The sequence below is a fragment of the Apium graveolens genome, chromosome 9 (assembly GCF_009905375.1).
Source record: "Apium graveolens cultivar Ventura chromosome 9, ASM990537v1, whole genome shotgun sequence".
Taxonomy (NCBI): domain Eukaryota; kingdom Viridiplantae; phylum Streptophyta; class Magnoliopsida; order Apiales; family Apiaceae; genus Apium; species Apium graveolens.
This window is the reverse complement of record NC_133655.1, coordinates 96,598,070-96,621,880: the sequence shown is the minus strand read 5'-3', so window position 1 is coordinate 96,621,880 and position 23,811 is coordinate 96,598,070. Positions and strand designations below refer to the sequence as shown.

The following is a 23,811-nucleotide window of genomic DNA, read 5'->3' as shown; positions in this document are numbered from 1 at the left end:
AAAATCTTCTAACTCCTTTGTCATCCATGAACTTCATCAGCCAGTAGGGCCTTACATGCACTCTACTCCCTATGTAAGGAATAGTTAGAGTTTTTGGGAGTGCATCTTTAGCTCTAATACTCCTCATTTCTTCAATCTTCTTTAGAACAAGTATTCTTGCAGTTACATTAAATCCAAAGTTCTTCTTGAATGATGAATAAACCTTTATCAGCACAGATCGGCTTTATTGAAGGATCATGTGAAGTGGCCATTGAATCTCCTTTCCTCCCTTGTATTTGAAAACTAACCTTTCAGGTAGATTCCTGTAGGCATCAATCCCTCTAACTTCTTCCAGTTCATCTAGATAGAGGTTTAGATCAGAGAATTCCTTGATGTCACATAAGTACATGTAATCTCCATTATTGACTTTGGATTGAGCTTTGGTTAGAGATTTGGATTTGAGAGGTGACAGCTTCACTTTCTTGACTGCTCTTGACTTTGTTCTCTTTGGCTTGTTAAGGATTGGCAAATTGAAGTCAGGAATTGGTAGATTTTCCCAGTCTATTGGTTCATCCTTAGGCACAATAGGTTCACCATGAATGTTCCTGTGATGATCCACCACCTTAATGTCTTCAAATATCACTGAGGGTTTTGATGCTTGAGTTGTAGTTGGAATGGATTCCTTGGGAAACTGATCCTCCAATTCCTTACCAACAAAGTTCAATTTCCTTTTGGTTCTTTTGGCCAATTCCTTGTATCTATGAGATTTCTTCTGTTGTGGTTTAACTTGCTTCTTTGGATCTTGAGATTCAGTGATTTCAGATGGCTGAGCAGGAATTTGTTGTGTTGGTTTCACAGCCTGTAGCTTGGCCAAGATAGCAGCTTGCTCTTTTTTTTATTTAACCTTTTTAGCATCTAGAGAAGCTTGCTTCTTTTCTTGCTTCAATCTTGCCTTTTCTTCTCTCTTTACTTCAGCAAATTGAGGATGTCCAGCCACCACACAAATTTCTTTACCATTCCTGAAAACTTTAGCAATTCTCCTTTTCAAAGCTGAATCAGCTGGATCCTTGTAGAAGGCAATGGATCTTGACAACAGTTTCTTCTCATCAGGGTTTGGTGTCTCATACACTGTATCCAAAGGGTTCTTTAGTGATGATTTTGGATAGTTCACCCTTGGCTTCAAAAGTACTTCAGCCTTTGGAGATTTGATACAGGATGGTTGTCCTCTTTCCAGATAGTTCATGCTCATTTTATTCACAGAGATTTTCCTGACTTGAGAGTGATGAATGGCTGACTTTTCTGGCTTCTTTGCTAGCCCAAAATTCTTTTGAATATCCTCATCAATTTTCTCCCAGTTGATTGGATTCAACTGCTCCTCTTTAGCTACTTATAAAGTAGTTGCTGCTTCCTTTATCAGATCAATACTGTCCTTAGCTGGTGGCTTTGAGATAGTAATTGTAGGCACAATTACTTTGTTAAATTGAATGTTGAGCATTTTTTCTCCCCCTCACTCCTAGAACTCTCTTTCTCCTCCTTTTTGTTATCATCAAGCTGAGTAGAGGAGGAGGTTTATGCATCCACTAGTTTCTGAAGCAAGTCTATTTATTGAGCTTGGTGTAGATGAATTGTTGTAAGAGATGCTTCCATTGCTGTCATTCTTGTATCCAAGGCATCTATCTTTGTGGCAAGATTAGAATTTTTCCTGAGTTGTCTCTTAATGTCAAGCATTGTAGCTTCTGGAAGTCTAGAGTCCATCTTGTCAGAAATGGCCTTTTTCATCTCATCAATATCACCTTTGATAGTGTTGAAAACTTGAGCATGTTGAAAACCTTGGATTTATTGTAGTTGCAGAGAAGCAAGATGTGTTTGAAGGAGCTTTTTGGTGCTGGCATTTGTGGTGGTTTGAAGAGCAGAATTTGTCTAATTTATGAGTTGAATCAGGGTTGTCTTGAAGTAGTGTTCATCACATTGCTTTGAAAATGCCCAAGATGGCATGCCTGATTTTGAACTAGAGCCTATTTCTCCCCTATGTCCAATGGCTCTTCTTCACTATCTCCACCTTCACCTCCAAAGAATTCTTCTGAACCACCAGTCTCCTAATCAACATCAGCAGCTGTAAAAGGCAAAGCTGTGATGACATCCTTAGCTTTTTGCATGGACTGTGTGGTGTGCACCAAGTTTAGCATCCTTTCTGCATTGTCATTGCCCTGTCCAGCTAGAAGTTGGTAAGCTGGAACAGGGTGAGTAAATGTCTCAGCATCTAAGGAGGTGGAATCTATAACAACTTGAGTTTGCTGAGATAGTCCCTCCCTGTCTCCATCCTGGACATTCATTAACTCATTTACAATAACATCCACCCTTATATCTTCAGTACCTGCTTTTCTCTCATTTTCTCTCTTTTCTTGCATCAAGGTCTCACCTTGGCTCACCACCCTCTCACCCTCACCTTCACCATCTAAGGTGGGACTCCTCACACTCTCTTTTGCCAATCCTGAAGAACAGGATTGCATATTTTCACTCTTTTCCTTTCCTTTTTCCTAGGAGCAACCCAGACTCTTACTCAGTTCACTCCCTTCCCTCAATCCTAGGAGTGATTGTACTACCACTAAGTCTTCTACACTTAAGATAATTGATGAAATTTGAAGCTGTGCAGACACACTCGACAGATAAGGGATATCCATCGGGTTAGCAGTTTGACTATCCGACGGATAACTGATGTTAAGCTTATCCGTCGGGATATAGTCACTACTCGACGGATGAGCAGTGTCCATCGAGTGAGTAGAAATGAATGTGTTTGGAGTGGAAACTATTGTGGACTCTGTGCAGATTGATGAGAATTTTGGCACAGATGTCTCAACAGTTCCTGAAAGAACTGGCAAGTGAGCCAACAAATCATCCAAAAGATGATTCTCACTTGCACTAGATTTTGGCTTCCCCAACAGAGTTAAAGAAGGGGAATCAGGAATTGATGGGTTGATCATATCCACATCCATAAAGTTTGTGGGAGAATTTGGTGTTTGAGGTGCTTCTATAACTAAAGATTTTGGCTGTGACTCCACATTTATTGGAGCCACATCAAACTGACTTTGAAAAGGTGCAGTGATTGTGTCTTCAGCACCAGTTTGCACAGTGTGTGAACCCTGTGCATCCCCAAGGGTTTTTGGTTTCTTCTTTCTAGTATAGGTTTGGGGTGAGCTTGTGTCCCTTACCCTTTTGGCCTGTGCTCTTGGATGAGAGCTTTGTTTAATAGTCACATCCTTTTGGGAGGATGCAACTAGCAATGAGCTTATGTCCTTATTAAGCACTGCAGTTTGTTGGGAAACTGCAGTTTGGCTAGGCTGGGAAACACTCACCTCTTCAACCTTATCCTTAGGGTTTCTTTGATGTTCACCCTGTCCCTCACCTTTCTTACCTACCTTCACACTCCCCTCTTTTGGTTTGGTGGATTTTGCAACTGGCATCTTTCGAGAGATACCAGAGGGGGCTTTCTTTGACTTGGATTTAGAAATTTTTGATGGTTTGATAGCTTGGGTAGGCAACTGTTGGGTCATTGACACAGTTTCCAGAGCTACACTATAAGGCAAAGAAATTTGTGAGGCTGGAAGAGTAGGGACAACTGAATTTACCTCACTTACCTGAGGTGCCTTCATAACAGGAAAATAGAAGAGTGGTACCTCTTTGTGATGGTTTGCCCTATTCAAATATGCAATAATCCTTCTCTCTTGAACCCAATAATCTAATTTGTTGGTTGGGTTCTCAAGCACAATATCCTCAGAGAGGTGGTTAGCAATCATCATTAAAAATCTAGCATAATTAACATTTTTACCCCTCTTATTTAACTCCCTTAACTTAAACCCCAACTCAATTATGATAAGATCACTAAAGTTGAAAAATTTATCAGTAACAAGCATGTAGAGCATGTTAAGCATAGAGATATTGACAGAATCAAAATTACTGATTTTACTGGAAAAGACCTTGGTAACTACATCACACAGATAACTCTATTCCTTTCTAAGACCCAACCTCCTAATTTCACTTAATTTAGAAGTAGAGAGTGCATAATTCATGGAGTTAAGCATGTTAATAATGTCAGTGTCTGTGTGTGGTGAAGTTACAGTATTATCAGGAATCTTGAAACATGCTTTAACAATGTCACTATTAACACAAAATTCCTTACATTTAATAGTGAAAGTGATAGTCTTATCAGCTGAATTGTATGTAGCAGTTGTCCGCATCTCTTCAACAACCTCACAGTAGATGGTGGGTGATTCCAGCATGGCATAGTTGAGTTTGCAGTTCTTCACAAAATCCATCATCTTGTGGTAGTCACCAGACTGTTGAATCCCCTTGTTCACAAGTGTAGTGAAGTTGTTCTTCTCATAGATAAATCCAGTTTGAGACATTATCTTGATGATTGGTGCCATTGTTAGAGAGTAAAATCTTGCAGAGAGAGAGTAAATGTTTTTGAGAAAGAAAGAAATTAGAGCAGATGATTTGAGAAATGATAAAAGAAAAGTAATGAAAATGAATTAAGCTTTTATACTATCTCAAAAATAACTGTCAAAAATAATAAAGTAATATAAAGTAACCAATAAGAATTGCCCAAAGTAGCCGTTTAAAAAATAAACTGTAAATATACCATCAATTATCCATCGTGTTATGCTTACAAACTGTAAGTATACTCGACGGATAATGTTCAGAGAATCAACGGCTAAGAATAAGATAATTCGATGGATGAGGATAAATCAGTTATCCGTCGAGTCATAAAATATTCCAGAAAAGTAATTGATTTTATTAACAAATAGTATACCGACGGATGATCAAACTCGATGGATAGTGATCATCCGTCGAGATGTAAATTTTGACTTAGCCAAAATTTCATCCAAGACTGAAAAATCAATTAAATTTCTGGCTGCATTACAACTTGCAAACAATCTATAAAGATTCAAGAGTAATTCAGCATACCTAACTCACTTACCAACCTTGAAAAGGTGGATTCATCCAGTGGCTTGGTAAATATATCTGCAAGCTACTTTTCACTTGGAACAAAATATAGTTCCACAGTACCATTCATTACATGTTCCCTTATGAAGTGGTACTTGATGTCTATGTGCTTTGTCCTTGAATGCTGTACTGAATTTTCAGTGATGGCAATTGCACTTGTGTTATCACAGAAAATGGGAATCCTTTCAAATTACAAACCATAGTCTAGCAATTGGTTTTTCATCCATAAAATATGTGCACAACAACTGCCAGCAGCAATATGTTCAGCTTCAGCTGTAGAAGTAGAAACTGAATTTTTCTTTTTACTGAACCAGGACACAAGCTTGTTTCCTAGAAATTGACAGGTTCCTGTTGTACTTTTTCTATCAATTCTACAACCTGCATAATCTGCATCTGAATAACCAGTTAGATCAAAACCAGAATCTCTAGGGTACCAAACAGTGTTCTAAAAGACAGTCTAGGCAGCCACCTAGGCGGCGCCTAGGCGCTAGGCGAGCCCTCACCGCCCCGATTTAGAGGTAATCGAATGTTTAGGCGTTTTATGACGAAAACAGTCAAAATCGGTGTTCGGCGGCCAAATCGGTCAAAGACAGCGGGATAAATTTACTCGCCTGAAACGAAAATGAAGGATTGAAGGTTGTTTTGCTTTCCTCCGGCGGTGTTCTTCGACGAGCAAGATGAAAAAACTGTTATGTATATCTAACAATAGATACAGAGGTAATGCACGAATACCAAGATACCAAAATAGACAATTATTATCATACTAATTAGGTCGTTGGATAATGGTTGGTAGTAGTATTTTAAATTAGTTTACTACCTTCACTCTCACAAGTTACCCAAACTACGTAGAGTAGATTCATGGCTATATCCTGTAATTTTATATCTTATTTTAATTCATTTTAATATTTTTATCATATATAATTGATATCTTAACATGAAATTCATTCTTTAAAATAATAAAATTTTAAATTTATTGGACAATGTGTATACTATAATTAATGATAATAATTTATATATAAAATTTTCATTTAAATAAATATTAATATTTAAATACAGCCGATTAATAATCCGATTAATAATTCTGATTAATCTCCGCCTGGCTGATTAAGCGCTAGGCAGTACCCCAACCGCCCTAGTCCGCCTAGCGATTTTTACAACATTGGTATCAAATGCCAAGTTTTGGTGTTCCCTTGAGATATCTGAAAATTCTCTTAATAGCTACTAAGTGAGATTCTCTAGGATCAGCCTGAAATCTAGCACACAAACATGTAGCAAACATTATATATAAGAACCCAAATTTTTGACGTCGGTAAAAGACCTTTATGAATGATAATATAATAACTTGAATTTCTCAGACCTTGAAAAACATTTAATGAATAGTTACCCTGACGGACGGGAAAAACTTTTGAGCCCACACTATATAGTGCATGAGAAAATGAGTTTCAGAGTTGATATTATGATTATACGTACCAAATGAGTGTATGTAAATATTATTAGTTTTCGAAGAAAATGAACTTTGAAAAATGACCATATTTACGAATCATCGAGGATTACGGGAATCACGAGATAATTACAAGATTAAAACCCTACGGATTTATATTCAAGTATGATAATTAAAAATATAAGGAATAAATACTTAAGGAATTACGTCGCGAACCATTTACGAATAAGTATTACGAAAACGTTTAAGCGACCGAGCGAACGCGTAAACGATTAAATAAACGTAACGCACTAACTAAACCATGGTAAGAGAGTAACCATGGTTACTTTATCAAATAGTAAGCTGACCATAGGATTATCAAGCAAGCTATCCAAATAATGTGCTAAGGAAGCTAACATAAGTAGTTTCTAGGAAGCTACCAAAGATTTGTCCCTAAGATTTGCAACAAGAATAAACCTAGGATTCAACCTAGGAGAATAAAAATCAAGTGCAAGATCTTCCACCCCATTTCCTAGATGTTACCTAGCAAATCAACCAAGCTAAGCAACCAAGAGGAGTATAAATACCCCCTTGATGGGTGATGGGTGAAATAAATTCAAGAAACTCACTAGTGAATAGTATGAATAATAACCTCTCTTTGGTTTCTTGATTTCAATGGTGGTTTTAGGTTTCAAAAATCATACCAAGCACTTCTAAGCCTCCACCATCCTCAAGAAAACATCTCAAGATTTCAAGAAAGGTAAAAATATTTGGCCCAAATTTATTTAAGATTCATTTTTAAGATCCATTTAGTATGTGGTAGAAAACTTAGTTTAAGAGGTGTTATTGTTTAGATCTTGAAGTTTAAGTTGAGTAGATTTAAGGTTGGTTGTTGTTGCCTCAAGAACATGATGTTCTTAAGATGAGTGTGTGTGTTGATGATGAAATGATGATTGTTGGTGGTTGTTTTAAGAGTTAGGGTGTAAACGAAACTCCGATCGTAAACACAACTCCGTTAAAATCAACGAATCGTAACTTTAAGTTTCTGCAGAAAATCCCGAAGTTGTAAACTGTATTTTCTTGAAAACTAACCCTTGATTATTATAGGAAATATTATAAGGATCTTTTAGGCACTTTAATCGCTTGATTCCGATTTACGGATCAAAGGTTATGGTCGTTTTAGTAAAAGTAATTTACGCGACAAAAACTGCTACAAATCACGAACTTTGAAAATATAAAGGATCGATTTAAAGTATTCATAAATCATGAAATTTTTATAGAGAGTAACATATTGAGTGTCCTAACTTCCATAAAAATTTCAAGTCAAAATAATAGTTTTTCAATTTTATAAAAATATCAGAGCCAAGATCGCGCGAGTAGAAACCGTAAGAATCCATAAGCGGAGCCGACGACGATAAAGAGAATGAACCTAAGATACTTAGAAAAATGAAGCGACCATAATGTGAATAAGAACTTGAAGGAATAATAAGGGTAGTATAAGTTGAGAGGGTGCATAATAAGTAGCGCATAAGTGCGAGTCGTTGTAAATTAGGACGGGACCTAACAAAATGAATTGTGTTTATGATTTAGATTTCCGAGAAGAACCTAGAGCATCCTCCACCTCGAGATACCCATGCAAGTTTTCAAACCCTACCTTTTAAGAACTGTTGTATTGTGAATATTTTACAAGACTGTGATATATGCATAAGATTGCTTTAAACTGTTTTATGAAGTTTGAGATGTATTATATTACTCAATTGTTGATAATTTCTAATATATGTTCATACCAAGTTCGATATATTATATTTAGACTGAGAGTCGGTCGGTGTAAGCTTATAAAAACCCGGAGGTATCCCGAAGGAGTTTATAATTGAGAACGTTAACGCTAGCAAATAGCGTGGCGTGTATATATTTTAGATCGAGGATCGGTCAGTTAAATTGATGAAAATCCGGAAGTATTATGGAGGTGCTTATTTAAGAATATTAACGCTACAGTAGAGCGTGATGTATAAGTCGTAAGACCGAAAGTCGGTCAGTTTGGTTTTATAAAGTATAAACCTGGAAATCATCCTGGAGATGTTTTGGACGATTATAAGTCCATAGTAGTACGTTTTAAAGGGACTCATCGTCCACTTACGAAACATTAAAACACTTCAAAATTTTATTAAAACTATTTCCCAACGATCATATTCCCGCAACTATATTTTATTGTTCGAATATTAAATACTATATACTTATTCCTTATTATGGGAGTATTATCACTAGTATAAAAAGTACTTTCTGCAACGTAGTTTTATCTTCGGTTCTTTAAAGAACCGACGCCTAAAGGTATTTCATGTGTCGGTTGCAAGATTGACCGACGCAAATAGGTATATGTGCACGACATTTGGTGTCGGTTATTAATTTAACCGACGCTAAAAGTGTTAATAGCGTCGGTTCTGTAAGTAACCGTCGCTTAAAAGTATTTATGGCGTCGCCGTTTACAACCGATGCTAAAAAGTATGCTTTGTGCTACGGGCTTCTAGTTGGTTGACGCTATAAATTTCTGCTTTATGCTACGGGCTTTAATTTAACCGACGCTAAAAGTATTAGAGTAAAAAATTAATTGGACCAGGGATGTCACGACACTGAAGGTGTTCTTTTAAATTTTTTATTTTGTATAATTATTTTTTAATCACATATTTATTTATTTATCATATGTATCTCACAATCTTTTTTAATTTGAGTTATGATATATTTGCTAAAGTTAAAAGACTTCCAAAAATATTTATTTTTTTTGTTTTTTTATATCGAAATGTTAAATAAAATAAAAGTAATAATATTTCTATGTTGTTGATATTCATACAATATTGAATTTTATTTACTCCATTTCAAAAATAAATGTCCACTTTTATGAAAAAAATGTGTTTCAAATTAGTTGGCTACTTCAACTTTTCAATTAATTTTCAAACACTAATCTCTAGTTTTATTTTCCAAAATCTATTCCATGTCACACATCTTCAATTTATATTATTTATATTTTTAATATCAACTTTGTTTCACAAAATATATTTTTTTAAAACATTTTTTTATTGGGTATTTAATACAATTAAAATATATTATTATTAAAATCAAACCATCAATTTTTTACCTTATAAATCTATATGGCAGCTTTTATTAATTTAAAAAACATTAAATTAAAAAAATATACTCATTACATCATGTGGTTTACAATCCGTCCTATAGTTAGTAGTTCATCCCTAAATTAGTTTCTCTCCACGGTGCCCTACATCTACATCTTCTCTGTGATAGTTCCCGATTGAAGAGCTTGAAACTTCCGCACTCCTTCTCAGGTCTCTCTCTCCCGCACTCTCCCTCTCTCTCGCACTCTCCCTCTCTGGCACTCCCCTATATATACGTATATACACGCTCATATTACGTTTTTGTTCATTTTTACAGCCTATTTACCTAATTGAATTCGTATCTTCTCCTGTGTTAGCCCTGCTTCAATGTAATCGGTAATCTCCTCCCTCTCTCCCGGTCTGACCCTATCGGTATCATTTCCAACACCGCCTGCAGAAACTGAATTTGACAAGGGGCTTCCTTGTGGTGCCACAGAAGCTATAAAAGAAGCTTATGGTGACGTGGTTGAATCTTTTGTTCCTCCAAATGAGGGCTTTAATCTCACACTTGAACTAAATTTGCCAAAACTTCCTCAAGATAAAGGTTCAAGTAGTTCCTTTACGATCTTGTTGTGGTTGTACTTGTGACCTTTAGTCTATAATAAAACTCAAACATGTTTTTTTTCATTTCTTGTTTAATTTAATTAGAGAAGAGATATGAATCTTGGTGAAGATTGCAGCTGTGAGAGATTTGGTACTAGGTGCTCCGTTAAGAATGATTCTAGAGCGTCTTGCTTCCAGGACTCTTGGCCTGGTCAAAGATAAGCTCATTGCACTTGTTCATCGGCCAAAAGAGTGCTTTTTCCTAATTCCCCGGGTGATTTTCTTGCTCTAATATAGTACTCTTGTCCAGTGACATCAATTGTCAATGCACGATATGTGCTTAATAAATATCTGCTGTTTTTTGCATGACTAATGTAGGTCTTTGTTGTGCTGTCTAATATTTTCAATCTTCTCTATCTCCAGCCTGCTCATAATTCTAGTGATTTATAATATTCGACATAAGACTACTATTTCTTCTATTCTTTATTTTTGCATTTTTGGTGTTATTTTCAAATGGAGAAGAACGTTTCTGTATTTTGATGTTTTCAGACTTCTGTTAACGTTTACTATACATTTCCTTTGATGTTAAAGGCTGTAAGCAACTGCAGTTCATGTAATTGAAATTACCAGTCCCTGATTTTTTTATTTCTACATTGCTTCATACAGTGTCTGAGGAAGTACTTCTATTAACAATTAAGTAAGATCTTGCGGTTGAATTTGACAGGAAGAGAAGGTTACTGTGATTTATCCTATGAAATTCGAAGATTCGATAGATACAGTGCTTGCGACATCTTTCCTACAGGTACTGGAACTATAAATAAGAATCCTATCACATAGCATATGTTAATCACATAACATTTCACCTGTCCCTTTTTGCAAATCTTCAGTAAAAACATCAAAATATTTGATTTACTGTCATTGTTTTTTACAGTATTCCAAGTGACGTGTCAAGGATGCAGGTCTGCCATTTAGTTTGTTATCTTATCTTGAGTCTCTGTTATGAATTTCAGGCCACAGTCTTAGGTTGGGCTTACCAGGTCATATTGTTGTAGTCTGGGGAACTAGTCTGTGTAATCAAACTGATTTCGCTATCCTCCTCTGTCACATTGTACTATTGTTAGGAATATCAGTACTTTTTGTTAAACCCTGTCACCAGATATACTTTCAAGTTTTTAAGGACTTCATAAGTATCAATCAATGAGCTTGGAATACTTTCCTGTACATGGTCTTCTACTCCTCCTGCTGAACTGGACAATGCTACCGCTGAATCATTGTCTGTAAATACGGGATTTTTTACCTTTGGTAATACCCTAATTTTTGGGGGTCTTGTTCTTTTTAACTCTTTACTGGTTTTCATATTGTACCTTGACTGCTGCAGTTATTCTCCCACGATATGTAGAAGGCAAAAAACTAGATAGAACTATTTGGATTTTATCGACATTTCATGCTTAAGTCAGCTATCATGTTAAGGTTAGGTTTCTCTGCTCTTACATTAGTGTTGTAAGCTTAATTAATTTATTCAACAAAATTTCTACATATGCAATCATAAGAATTCTACTATTGCGGTCTTGAAGGACAAGAAGTGCTTAGATAATGGTGGGTGGTTCGATGTTATAAACTAAGTAGAAATTTAGGAGAATCAGACCAAGACCAGAGAAACATGATGAAATACCTGGAAAGCTGTACTTCTTTCTATTTAGACAATAAGGTGTTACAGACCGCATTACATTTAAATGGGTAAATGCCTTGCTAATTTTGCTTTCAATCATATTTCTCGCACTCATAGGTATTGAAGTGCCTTCTGGATGTGCTGACTACCATAAATGGGAATATAAGTGTATAACTTTGATCTACTGCAAAATGTAGAGAGCTTCATGTGTACGAAATAGCAACTTGACCACCGTTTATTCTAGTTACTAAAGAGAGATTGTTCATACGTAAAATATTTCGATCTTTGTATTTTTGTATAGTCATATCACAGATGGTAGATGTGTTTTTGTTTTAATTTTAAAAATGTACAAATTCAGACTTCAGTTTATGGTAATCATATAATGGTCTTCCAAACAGGGTGCTGAAGGTTTTATGCATACAAGGATGAGACGTCGTGTGGACCGTTTGATTCAGGTTATGCTTTGATTTTTCTTTTTTGGTTTAGTGCAGATCTTAAATTTTTTTTTATAACATTGGTATCTCTCTATATTCTATTGATGTTCCTGACACTATGCATATCTTCGTCTTTTACATCTTAAACTCCTCCTTTTCATAATTTTTTCTGTATCCACATCATTTCGAAATGACAATTTTATGTTTTGCCTTAGGCCCTGGATCATGCGAAACCAGAATCAGAATAATCAGAAGAATGTGCAGAAAACAGGTCCTTTAAGGGAAAGGTATGCAACACAAAAAATGACTCTTTACTTTTTTTAACACATTATTTAAAGATAAATTGACCTAACAATGGTTTTTTATGTGCCGTAATTTTCAGAGCTTCAAGAACATAGACCCTAATTTTCACAGCTTCAAGAACATAGACTGAATCACGAAAACTTGGAACTGCTTGCTCCTGGTGAAGACCTCAAGATAAGTTATATTTCAGCTGGAGGATCAAAGAAGAGGAACTTGGATCGCCTCTACGGAGTAGTGATCATCAACCTTCATTTTTTTTATATATTACTTTTGTTTCCTTCGCAAACTTAATTGATTACAGGTTAATTTGATTCCTAGCTAAATTGATTCCTAGTTAATTTGATTATTCAGTTATATTTGTGGGAATGCTGGTATTTGTAAAAAGCAGGTTCAGGATATCAATAAAAACGAAAAAGAATATTTATTTTTTTACAGTACTTTAGGCGTCGGTTTTATTGAACAACCGACGCCTATAACATACACATATAGCGTCGGCTTTTTCAACGACCGGCGCCTTTAACATAAACATATAGCGTCAGCAATTTTAACAACTGACGCCTTTAATATTAACATTCAGCGTCGGTTTTTTGATAAACCGACGAATTTAATTACAACTTCCAGCATCGGCACTTTATGGGACCGACGCAATTGTCCAAGCAAGAGCTTCGGTTAATGGCAGTTTTGAGCTGGTCATCTAACCGACGCTAAAAACTTTTAGTGTCGCCTAATTACCCGACGCAAAAAGAATATACCTTTAGCGTCCCCTGCATATACCACGCTGAAAAACCGACGCTAAAGGCCTATTTTGACCATGGCTAAAAGTCATTTTTGTACTAGTGTATACTCCAACGATTATTTATTTCAAACCCGATTAATCATTGTAGATTATTAATTATGTAGATACAAACTAGTTGAGGAATATTATTTTAAATATTCTTTTAGAGAGTAAACTCATTCGAGGTTTAATTATTTATCGACTATTATTTAATTAATTATCATTTATTAAAGGGTTTATTATTGATGTAAAAATTATAGATCCTGATTTTAAACATACTTTCTGACTTTAGAATATCATTCGAATAATTTCAGATCGTCGGTGAATATTATCCCAACATATTTAATATGTTCCATATAGTTTCGAGAAGAAACTTTTCCCCCTTATTAATTATCTGTTGACAACGGTCAACTCACATCCTTAGTACTTCCTCCGAAATTCTCGGAAGTACGTATATAGATATATATACACTTATATCTTAGAGAGATAAGCTATTTCTATCAACAAGCAAAATGCTTGGGGAACTTTGATGTGGTTCGAGTTCTCAAGATTGATAGAATTCTTTTAAAGGACAAAGGAGGGGTAGACTCTGGTACTATGTGTGCTAGATGGACTACCAAAGGTACCGCAGGCGAAGGTACTCAATGTACTCAGGAACTTGTGAAGTATGTGTATACCCGAAAATGGGACACGTAGCCCGAATGCGGTAAGGGTGATACCCGAGAGATGACGGTTTCATCCTTCTACTAGTAGAAAAGGTTACTTTATCACAGTACGACTGATCATCGTATGCGGTGGCTCCAGTGAATGTCCAGATCCTTCCAATTGGAATTGTGATGCAATACCGTATCCCAAGCCTAGGTGCTGGGATTACTATTAAGGTATTCGCAGGTTATTAAAATCCCCCTTAATGAATTGTTTTCATAAAAAGGTGTGTATCACCAAGGAAAACTATTTTCGAATAAAACGTAACTATCAAATATGATGTTGTACGTGAGTTTATCATACAATCATTTTCATATTGTACATTATTATGTTGGGCATTATAGCTCACTCTTGCTTTCTTTTAAATGACACAACACAACAGATAACCAGTATGCCGGTGTGGGACCTAGTCGCTTGCAGTCATGAGGAGGATCCCTGGCAGCTTTCTCTCAGGTGTGCTAGAGTATCAGATATATATAAGATATCAGTCGTAATTATTGTAACTTCATGTAGAGTTTATAAATAATTGTTTGAGATCCTGTAAAATACATTCGAGTGTAATAAAAGAAGATTACATCTTATATGTCATTTCTAAAACTATAACTTGTGTGTGTGAGTATGAGATTGGGGTCTATGGACTATTGAATCAATACCAGGTTACACATGAGTGAAGGATGGCGTGACGACCCAGATTCCTGACCCCGGATTTTGGGGCGTTACAGAAATGGTATCAGAGCATTAAGTTATAGTACTCAGAAACGAGAGTGTTAAGAGTCTTTCTAGACGCGAGATTTCGTAAGAGCTCATATAGAGTTCATCATTGGACTATCGGATGTAGCCTCAATGTGTAGGTTAGGATAAGTGTATATTTGAGGTATTAAGGTATGACTAATGAGACCATTAGAGATTATCGGAATGATAAGGAGAAAAATTAGAATCATATTTGATTTGGCAAAGATATGGATGTAGAACTTGGAGCTGAGTCTCCAAAGCATTTGGGGTAAAGACGATATTACCAACACCATATGTAAATTTTGATAACACAAGCCTTGCTACCTGTAGTTCTGTGTAGGTTGCCCAAGAAGGGGCATCACATGTGAGAACCATAAAGTCTAATTATTAATATACAGTTGAGGTTATTGACTCAGACTAGTTGAAGGTGTCATTTTACCAATAAGAAGGTGAATATCGTATTAATAACGAATTCAGCAGAGATAGTGTCTGATATACCCTTGAGGATTTTTTTATTTCCATTAAGGAAGATTTGGATATGATATACAAATGTCATTGTAAGACAAGTACATTACATAATATTATTAGTGCGCTTAACATGAAGGGTTATGATGGTTTAGCTCAGAGATCAAGAGCATCAAGAATTGATGGCATGTCTATAAATAAATGGCGTAAGATTACAACGAGCGATGGTTTGATATTAGAATATTTTAAAAGGATAGACCAGTGAGTCTAGAGCGGAATTTTTTGGTAGAAATGATGTCAGAGGCAATGTATATATACACGTAGACCTCCAATATATTTGGTAACGTATGATTCCATTATACACACATGCCACCGAACTTATGGACTGCATTGAGATCCCTGAGAGATCTCTTTGATCTGTTCTCAGGGGGAACTGGCCACTTATAGTTGGTAACGGATGTGTGTAGCAGGCAACTATCGGCTTAACAGATGTTTTTGGAATATTTCTGAGTAAAGTCTTCGAGGTAAAACACCGGAATGACAGATGTACGTGCGAAAGTCAATGTAGTGAGCGATTTTAAAATGATGTTGAAAGAGAAACTATTTGAAACATGGATTTACGAAGAAGAAAAGGTGGGATCATCCTCAGAGGGATAATGATGAGAGTTAGGATAATCAGTGAAATCTTTTGGCACCTACTCACTGTCCCGTTACTCCCTCCAAATTGTTGATCATTCGTATTGCCTTGATAAGTTATATCAGGCAATCCTTTTCGTTCCCTACTTTGAACTTCTGATGTGACCATCTTGAATAGTCTTTCTCCGCATCAGACTTGTTCAATTATTTTAGTTAATCCATGAACTTTCATTCATAGATTATGATCTTCTTGATCAACTCAGAGATATTTATACTTCACTTCAATTTTCCAATAGATTTTTTATATATATATAAATTTTCCTCAATTCATCGATGAATATTCATAATGAGTATCTTCTTTTGATTCTTCTTTCATACTTACTCTTCTCAATCGAGATTATAAATATCTAACAAATTGTTAAAAAACATGGATGATCTAATATCCATATATTCCTCAGGAATCCTTTTCCTCTAATCGGGATGAAATTATATATTGAACTTTGAAATCATAGTAAGGGTATCGATTGTTCTGATGCCAAGACCACTCGACTCAGAGTTATAATTGTCTTTCTCGACCCAAATTTAAAAACTCTTTATTTCAAAATCATCATCCAAGTAGCCACAACTTTTTCAGTGGTTAGGATGTTGAGATTTTTACAAACAAACTGAAATATGCCTAGTTGCATATGTTCTCATGAATGACTAGTTAATTGTCCTAACTAGTCAAAAATTTAATAAATATGACAAAAGCCTAGCTAATCGTCCTAGCTAGTTGCTATGGGCCAAACCAATTGTGCTGGCCATTTTGTTAGCCGGTTGATAATATTGCTTGATATGGACTAGTTATTATTTTTCTAGTTCCACTTCCAATAAAATTTTTATTATTCCATAGTGCATTATATATGCCAGATTTAATTGTTGATGAAATTTTCAAAGAATGATTTAATTGAGACCTAACTAGGTCGCCCACTCAAACGAGAATTCATATTCAATTTTATGAAATAGTTTGTTCATGAAATATTTTATTCTTTCGTTTGTATAACGAATATCCAATTAAAATTACAAAGTGATTGTAGAACAATATACTTCCTTATTTATTAATCATTGGGTAAAATTCCTTCTTTCAAAATAGCACCTCTTTGAGACCTCAATGGTTAACCTTTGGTTGAGGATGTTATTCGATATTTCTTTCATTATTCGAGAAGAAAAGTATTCTTTCAATGGGAAAATCTTACAAGTATCATTCGTATGACGTTATTATTCAGCAATCATTGCTTTCAGTGGATATTCTCCATAATATCGCAATATAAAATTCTAAGGACATGGAAGGATAATCTTTGTTACATTCTTCCTTCCAAGTTATAAATCTTCTGAGTATTGCGACTCTTTTTTTCGGAGCTCATTATTTGTTCAGATGTTAGATTTTGAAATCTTGTTAAGATTGTCTAAATTTCATCGATATCGTGAAAATCATTTTCCAAGGCTAATTGCCTTCCCGACAAAGAGAGGTATAGTTGAGAACCGATTGTTGAAATATGAGACTGAAAGCTCAGTGCTATGATGGTGCAATCGGAGCATCGTGATGAGTAAGTTGTTTTAAAGAGAAGAATACCATGTTTAGTTATTATCATAAGTATCTTTAATATGCTTATAGAAGAACGAAAATAGGGATACGATGTGATTAGTAAGGTACACTTCTATGAAACATTATCAGGAGAGGTGCTAATAAATTCGGGGAAAACCAAGCATGTATGAATTTGAGGAATAAGATTTTCAAGAATTGAAGGTAAGGTTAGTAGCAATCCCGTGCTAGAAATACTCAATGATAAAAATAGGATGTTGCGTAAAGTCTAATGATATGTCTACGCAGCTTAAGGACCGTGACATAAGGCTTTCTAATAATGATCTAGAATAATTGCGATAAGGTTCGGAATGAAAGGGACAAGGAGTTTACTTATGAGAAAATTTTGGAATTTTTTTTACACTGAACACGAGATAGAGGATATAGTCAAATTGATCAAAGGCCATGATTGAGGAATCTATTATCATCAAGGAAAGGCCAATGTGGTGGTCGATACTTTAAGTGAGAAAAGATATATGGAGGATGACAAGTCTCAGAATAACTGATGAGAAGGATCGCATGAGAAGAACGCTTTATTACTTAACAAGAAGACTTAAAGGTTCCTAAAAATGTAAACGGATATTAGTCATGACAGAATATGAAAAGGGATGTCATTGAGTAGGTAAGTAAGTATTTGACATGGTTGAAAAGGAAAACGGAAAGGCGAGGGTTAAAATTTTGGCGATTTCGAATTGTAGATGACCCAAATAGGGTTAAGAGTTAATTATAATAAATTTTGAAGGAGGATTATCAAGAACCAAGTTAACCGTCGTGCTATTTGAGGATTTTGAGTGATAGATTAAATAGGACCGCTTACTTTATTATGCAAACGATAGATGTCCACTCTACAAAATTTTTATGAACGCGGAAGAGATAATTGGGATAGAGAGACCCTGTGACGACTGCGCCAAGCAAGGACCCAAGATTTAATAATCGGGACTATTTCCCAAGATATTTGCGAAAGAGGACGGACAGAAGAATGACTTAGAGTTCTCAAATCGACAAGTAGAATGAAAGGACTATCCTGACCATTGAAAATGCAACTAGCGGCTTACCTTTTATTTGGAACGGTTTGGGAAATCGCCTATTATTGACAGATAACTCGTGTAGATGTACTTACCACGCTAGCATACGAAAAATAGTCGCCGATATCCCTTACGAAGGGCAACGTGAAAGAATGAAGGATGTCATTGTCAGAACTGATAGAAGGCAAAGAAGATCGTACACGCCCTATAAAGCCCAATAGTAGCAGGTACCAATAAACGTGAATACGTCTAAGACGCTAGAGAGAATAACAAGTACGACCCAGAAGGTGTCGTAGTACTGTAGATATTATACGGGAAATGATTAAAGAAGTCCGACCGATGACAAAAGCTGAACGTTGCACGATCCTAAAATGTGTCAATAAATTGCGTATGAAATGGTGCTTCCTTCAAGATGGCAACAGGATGATGACGTGCCTTACGTTACCACGGAAAGAAATGTTAAATCCGGCGCTAAGCATGTAGCAGGAGACGAGCATGTAGTATTGCGACGAGAACTTCTTACATAGAATAATCGACAGAGATGATGCGCCCAAAATCGGAAAACGTTAAGGAATGATACTCTAGCACTAGTAGGAGCGATGTAGGGGGAAACAAATAAGTTGAAGGATGATTCCAAACCCTAGAAGATACGCTAATCGTCCATATTATCAATTTTTAAGGAGAATGAAGTGGCCAGTTGACGTTAATCGAATTACCAACAATAACGAGTTATCATGCGTGCATTGGAACGGCTACAAATCTTGTATGGAAGAAAGAATCGTTCTCTCTTAGGTTGGGAAGAAATTGGTAAGCGGAGGGTACTGCACTGTAGCTGAGTCCACAAACCAAAGGAATTCCTAGAACTGATCAGAACCCGGCTAGTGGCAGCCCATGATGAACAATAGAGAAATGCGGACCAGAACTATAAAGACGAAAAGTACGAAGTAGCGGACCAAGTAATGTTTAAAGTACCTCCCGAGGAGGGAGTGATGAGATTCGAAAGGGAAAGGAATGTTGAACCCAAGATTTATTGGACCAGTTGAAGAATTAAAGGACTAAATAAGTTTACTTATAAATTAGCACCATCATCGAACGGTCACCAAGTTTATAACGAGTACCACGAATCAAGGTTAGGAAATTTAATTGTCAAAACCAATTATATCATTGAAAATGAACTAATAAACTCATAGCCAGACTTAGCGTATGTCGAGTAACGTGTAGTGGTCATAAGACTACAAGGACGAGTAACCGGAAATATATTGGAAGGACGAGTGGAAATTTTATGAAGAGATCAAATATAACAAGGTCAACGTGAGAACTCGAGGTTGCCATATGAGAGGCATATCCCTACCTATTTCTGAACTGATTCCGGGACGGAATCCTTTTAAGGGGGGCAGACTGTAACAACCCAAATTTTTGACATCGGTAAAAGACCTTTATGAATGATAATATAATAACTTGAATTTCTGAGACCTTGAAAAACGTTTAATGAATAGTAACCCTGACGGACGGGAAAAACTTTTGAGCCCACACTATGTAGTGCATGAGAAAATGAGTTCAGAGTTGATATTATGATTATATGTACCAAATGAGTGTATGTAAACGCTATTAGTTTTCGAAGAAAACGAACTTTGAAAAATGACCATATTTACGAATCATCGAGGATTACGGGAATCACGATATAATTACAAGATTAAAACCCTATGGATTTATATTCAAGTATGATAATTAAAAATATAAGGAATAAATACTAAAGGAATTACGTCGCGAACCATTTACGAATAAGTATTACGAAAACGTTTAAGCGACCGAGCGAACGCGTAAACGATTAAATAAACGTAACGCACTAACTAAACCATGGTAAGAGAGTAACCATGGTTACTTTATCAAATAGTAAGCTAACCATAGGATTATCAAGCAAGCTATCCAAATAATGTGCTAAGGAAGCTAACATAAGTAGTTTCTAGGAAGCTACCAAAGATTTGTCCCTAAGATTTGCAACAAGAATAAACCTAGGATTCAACCTAGGAGAATAAAAATCAATTACAAGATCTTCCACCCCATTTCCTATAATTTACCTATCAAATCAACCAAGCTAAGCAACCCAGAGGAGTATAAATACCCCCTTGATGCTTCCATTCGGCCCTAATGCAAAAGAAGGGGAAATCCAATTCAAAATCTCAAGTTCTAGCCATGGTAAAATCATCCCATTAATTCTCAAGCCTCCTAGCAATTAAACTAAGGTAATAAAATTCTTTCATCTCTTTTTATCAACGTTTGATGGGTGAAATAAATTCAAAAAACTCACCAGTGAATAGTATAAATAGTAACCTCTCTTTGGTTTCTTGATTTCAATGGTGGTTTTAGGTTTCAAAAATCATACCAAGCACTTCCAAGCCTCCACCATCATGAAGAACACATCTCCAGCTTTCAAGAAAGGTAAAAATATTTGGCCCAACTTTATTTAAGATTCATTTTTAAGATCCATTTAGTATGTGGTAGAAAACTTAGTTTAAGAGGTGGTATTGTTTAGATCTTGAAGTTTAAGTTGAGTAGATTTAAGATTGGTTGTTGTTTCCTCAAGAACATGATGTTCTTAAGAGGAGTTTATGTGTTGATGATGAAATGATTATTTTTGGTGGTTGTGTTAAGAGTTAGGGCGTAAACGAAACCCCGATCGTAAACGTCACTCCGTTAAAACCAATGAATCGTAACTTTAAGTTTTTGCAGAAAAACCCGGAGTTTTAAACTATAGTTTCTTGAAAAATAACCCTTGATTATGATAGGAAATGTTATAAGGATCGTTTAGGCGCTTTAATCGCTTGATTCCGATTTACGGATCAAAAGTTATGGTCATTTTAGTAAAAGTAATTTACGTGACAAAAATTGCTACAAATCACGAACTTTGAAAATATAAAGGATCGACTTAAAAGTATTCATAAATCATGAAATTTTTACAGAGAGTAACATATTGAGTTTCCTAACTGCCATAAAATTTCAAGTGAAAATAATGATATTTCAATTTTATAAAAATATCGGAGCCGAGATCGCGCGAGTAGAAACCGTAAGAATCTATAATCGGAGCCGACAGCGATAAAGAGAATGAACCTAAGATACTTAGAAAAATGAAGCGACCATAATGTGAATAAGAACTTGAAGGAATAATAAGGGTAGTATAAGTTGAGAGGGTGCATAATAAGTAGCGCATAAGTGCGAGTCGCCGTAAATTAGGACGGGACCTAACAAAACGAATTGTGTTTATGATTATAGATTTCCGAGAAGAACCTAGAGCATCCTCCACCTCGAGATACCCAGGCAAGTTTTCAAACCCTACCTTTTAAGAACTGTTGTGTTTTGAATATTTTAAAAGACTGTGAAATATGCATAAGATTGCTTTAAACTGTTTTACGAAGTTTGAGATGTATTACATTACTCAATTGTTGATAATTTCTAATATATGTTCATACCAAGTTCGATATATTATATTTAGACTGAGAGTCGGTTGGTGTAAGCTTATAAAAACCCGGAGGTATCCCGGAGGAGTTTATAATTGAGAACGTTAACGCTAGCGAATAGCGTGGCGTGTATATATTTTAGACCGAGGATCGGTCAGTTAAATTGATGAAAACCCGGAAGTATTCCGGAGGTGCTTATTTAAGAATATTAACGCTACAGTAGAGCGTGATGTATAAGTTGTAAGACCGAGAGTCGGTCAGTTTGGTTTTATAAAGTATAAACCTGGGAATCATCCCGGAGATGTTTTGGACGATTATAAGTCCATAGTAGTACATTTTAAAGGGACTCATCGTCCACTTACGAAATATTAAAACACCTCGAACTTTTATTAAAACGATTTCCCAACGATCATATTCCCTCAACTATATTTTATTGTTCGAATAATAAATACTATATACTTATTCCTTATTATGGGAGTAGTATACTCCAATGATTATTTATTTCAAACCCGATTAATCATTGTAGATTATTAATTATGTAGACACAAACTAGTTGAGGAATATTATTTTAAAAATTCTTTTAGAGAGTAAACTCATTCGAGGTTTAATTATTTATCGACTATTATTTAATTAATTATCATTTATTAAAGGGTTTATTATTGATGTAAAAATTATAGATCCTGATTTAAAATATACTTTCTAATTTCGGAATATCATTCGAATAATTTCAGATCGTCGGTAAATATTATCCCGACATATTTAATATGTTGAATATAGTTTCGAGAAGAAACTTTTCCCCTTATTAGTTATCTGTTGACAACGGTCAACTCACATCCTTAGTACTTTCTCTGAAATTCTCGGAAGTACGTATATACATATATATACACTTATATCTTAGAGAGATAAGTTATTTATATCAACAAGCAAAACGCTTGGGGAACTTCGATGGGTTCGAGTTCTCGAGATTGAGAGAATTCTTTTAAAGGACAAGGGAGGGGTAGACTCTGGTACTATGTGTGCTAGATGGGCTACCAAAGGTACCGCAGGCGAAGGTACTCAGTGTACTCAGGAACTTGTGAAGTATGTGTATACTTGAAAATGGGACACGTAGCTCGAATGCGGCAAGGGTGATACCCGAGAGATGACGGTTTCGTCCTTCTACTAGTATAAAAGGTTACTTTATCGCAGTATGACTGATCATCGTATATGGTGGCTCCAGTGAATGTCCAAACCCTTCCAATTAGAATTGTGATGTAATACCGTAACCCAAGCCTAGGTGCTGGGATTACTATTAAGGTATTCGCAGGTTATTAAAACCCCCCTTAATGAATTATTTTTATAAAAAGGTGTGTATCACCAAGGAAAACTATTTTCGAATAAAACATAACTATCAAATATGATGTTCTACGTGAGTTTATCATACAGTCATTTTGCATACTGTACATTATTATGATGGGCATTATAGCTCACTCTTGCTTTCTTTTAAATGACACAACACAACAGATAAAAGTATGTCGGTGTGGGACCTAGTCGCTTGCAGTCATGGGGAGGATCCCTGGCAGCTTTGTCTCAGGTGTGCTAGAGTATCAGATAGATATAAGATATCAGTCGTAAGTATTGTAACTTCATGTAGAGGTTATAAATAATTGTTTGAGATCATGTAAAGTACATTCGAGTGTAATAAAAGAAGATTACATCTTGTATGTCATTTCTAAGACTATAACTTGAGTGTGTGAGTATGAGATTGGGGTCTGTGGACTATTGAATCAATACCAAGTTACACATGAGCGAAGTGAAAGGAATATGTCCTAAGTCCAATCATGTATTAGGATTTAGGAATAACTTCCTGTGTAATCTGTTTTGATTTCATTGATATTAATAAAA

The 23,811-nt window shown here is 35.6% G+C and overlaps 1 pseudogene; it reads left to right on the top strand.

Annotated features, from left to right (window-relative positions):
• The first annotated feature begins 9,903 nt into the window (after positions 1-9,903).
• On the top strand, positions 9,904-12,243 carry LOC141685420 (actin-related protein 2/3 complex subunit 2A-like; annotated as a pseudogene).
• Positions 12,244-23,811: the final 11,568 nt, after the last annotated feature.